This window comes from Schistocerca gregaria, unplaced genomic scaffold (genome assembly GCF_023897955.1).
Source record: "Schistocerca gregaria isolate iqSchGreg1 unplaced genomic scaffold, iqSchGreg1.2 ptg000265l, whole genome shotgun sequence".
In the NCBI taxonomy this organism is placed as follows: Eukaryota; Metazoa; Arthropoda; class Insecta; order Orthoptera; family Acrididae; genus Schistocerca; species Schistocerca gregaria.
In genome coordinates, this window is record NW_026061767.1 from 838861 (window position 1) to 842270 (window position 3410).

Here is a 3410-nt window from a genome sequence, read left to right on the forward strand (position 1 = left end):
TTCTCTCTGAGACGGTTACATTTTTCGTCTGCAAAGCTATGTCGCGTGCTGCGGTATGCGGAGACACTAAAAGCACCATAGTTGAACACAGAAGAAGCTTCTAAGTTGAAGTAATAGCCAGTAAGAAGTAGTACTATTTAAGTTTTAGTTGTCGATTAATCACTTTTTAACCGGCTTTGGTGGCTTGGACATGTCCTAGGACATTAAGATTTTGCATGAAATGAAGACTAGCATCCGAGTTGCACGGGAGAATATGAAAAGTGTTCATATGTAGTAAAAACCTGAGAAATCCGTCCGTTTTCGTCATTTGTTATCGAATCGACTTAAAGCCAGATCGTCATACTGGCCGCATTCTCTCTGAGACGGTTACATTAATCGTCTGCAAAGCTATGTCGCGTGCTGCGGTATGCGGAGACACCAAAAGCACCATAGTAGAAAAGAGAAAAAGCTTCTGTTGAAGTAATAGCCAGTATGAAGTTGTACTATTTAAGTTTTAGTTGTCGATTAATCACTTTTTAACCTGCTTTTGTGGCTTGAACATGTCCTAGGAAATACGATTTTGCATGAAAGGAAGACTAGCAGCCGCGTTGCACGGGAGAATGTGAAAAGTTTTCATATGTAGTAAAAACCTGAGAAATCCGTCCGTTTTCGTCATTTGTTATCGAATCGATTTAAAGCCAGATCGTCACATTGGCCGCTCTTCTCTCCGAAACGGTTACATTTATCGTCTGCAAAGCTATGTCGCGTGCTGCGGTATGCGGAGACACTAAAAGCACCATAGTAGAACACAGAAGAAGCTTCTAAGTTGAAGTAATAGCCAGTAAGAAGTAGTACAATTCAAGTTTTAGTCGTCGTTTAATCACTTTTTAGCCGGCTTTGGTGGCTTGGACATGAGGTGGAAAATTAAGATTTTGCATGAAACGAAGACTAGCAGCCGCGTTTTACGGGAGAATGTGAAAAGTGTTCATATGTAGTAAAAACCTGAGAAATCCGTCCGTTTTCGTCATTTGTTATCGAATCGATTTAAAGCCAGATCGTCGCAATGGCCGCTCTTCTCTCTGAAACGGTTACATTTATCGTCTCCAAAGCTATGTCGCGTGTTGCGGTATACGGAAACACTAAAAGCACCACAGTAGAACTCAGAAGAAGCTTCTAAGTTGAAGTAATAGCCAGTTAGAAGTAGTACAATTCAAGTTTTAATTATAGATTATTCATATTTTAGCCGGCTTTGGTGGCTTGGATATGACCTAGGACCTTACGAATTTGCTTGAAAGTAGGACTAGCAGCCACGTTGCAACGGGAGAATGTGAAAAGTGTTCATATGTAGTAAAAACCTGAGAATCCGTCCGTTTTCGTCATTTGTTATAGCATCGACTTAAATTCAGATCGACACATTGGCCGCTTTTTCCTCTGAGACGGTTACATTTATCGTCTGCAAAGCTATGTCCCGTGCTGCGGTATGCGGAGACACTAAAAGCACCATAGTAGAACACAGAAGAAGCTTCTAAGTTGAAGTAATAGCCAGTAAGAAGTAGTACAATTCATGTTTTAGTTGTCGATTATTCACTTTTTAGCCGGCTTTGGTGGCTTGAACATGACCTAGGACCTTAAGATTTTACATGAAAGGAAGACTAGCAGCCGCGTTGCACGGGAGAATGTGAAAAGTGTTCATATGTAGTAAAAACCTGAGAAATCCGTCGGTTTTCGTCATTTGTTATCGAATCGATTTAAAGCCAGATCGTCAGAATGGCCGCTCTTCTCTCTGAAACGGTTACATTTATCGTCTGCAAAGCTATGTCGCGTGCTGCGGTATACGGAAACACTAAAAGCACCACAGTAGAACTCAGAATAAGCTTCTAAGTTGAAGTAATAGCCAGTAAGAAGTAGTACAATTCAAGTTTTAATTATAGATTATTCACATTTTAGCCGGCTTTGGTGGCTTGGATATGACCTAGTACCTTACGAATTTGCTTGAAAGGAGGAATAGCAACCGCGTTGCACGGGAGAATGTGAAAAGTGTTCATATGTAGTAAAAACCTGAGAAATCCGTGGGTTTTCGTCATTTGTTATCATATCGACTTAAAGCCAGATCGCCACATTGGCCGCTTTTCTCTCTGAGACGGTTACATTTATCGTCTGCAAAGCTATGTCGCGTGCTGCGGTATGCGGAGACACTAAAAGCACCATATTAGAACACAGAAGAAGCTTCTAAGTTGAAGTAATAGCCAGTAAGAAGTAGTACAATTCAAGTTGTAGTTATCGATTATTCACTTTTTAGCCGGCTATGGTGGCTTGGACATGAGGTGGAACCTTAGGATTTTGCATGAAAGGAAGACTAGCAGCCGCGTTGCACGGGAGAATGTGAAAAGTGTTCATATGTAGTAACAACCTGAGAAATCCGTCCGGTTTCGTCATTGTTATCGAATCGACTTAAAGCCAGATCGTCACATTGGCCGCTTTTCTCTCTGAGACGGTTACATTTATCGTCTGCAAAGCTATGTCGCGCGCTGCGGTATGCGGAGACAATAAAACACCATAGTAGAACACAGAAGAAGCTTCTAAGTTGAAGTAATAGCCAGTAAGAAGTAGTACAATTCAAGTTTTAGTTGTCGATTATTCACTTTTTACCCGGCTTTGGTGGCTTTGACATGACCTAGGACCTTAAGATTTTGCATGAAAGGAGGACTAGCAGCCGCGTTGCACAGGAGATTGTGAAAAGTGTTCATATGTAGTAAAAACCTGAGAAATCTGTCCATTTTCGCCATTTGTTATCGAATCGACTTAAAGCCAGATCGTCACATTGGACGCTTTTCTCTCTGAGACGGTTACATTTTTCGTCTGCAAAGCTATGTCGCGTGCTGCGGTATGCGGAGACACTTAAAGCACCATAGTAGAACACAGAAGGAGCTTTTAAGTTGAAATAATAGCCAGTAAGAAGTAGTACAATTCAAGTTTTAGTTATCGATTATTCACTTTTTGGCCGGCTTTGGTGGCTTGGACATGAGGTGGAACCTTAAGATTTTGCATGAAAGGAGGACTAGCAGCCGCGTTGCACGGGAGAATGTGAAAAGTGTTCATATGTAGTAAAAACCTGAGAAATCCGTGGGTTTTCGTCATTTGTTATTGTATCGACTTAAAGCCAGATCGTCACATTGGCCGCTTTTCTCTCTGAGGCGGTTACATTTATCGTCTGCAAAGCTATGTCGCGTGCTGCGGTATACGGAAACACTAAAAGCACCATTGTAGAACTCAGAATAAGCTTCTAAGTTGAAGTAATAGCCAGTAAGAAGTAGTACAATTCAAGTTTTAATTATAGATTATTCACATTTTAGCCGGCTTTGGTGGCTTGGATATGACCTAGGACCTTAAGAATTTGCATGAAAGGAGGACTAGCAGCCGCGTTGCACGGG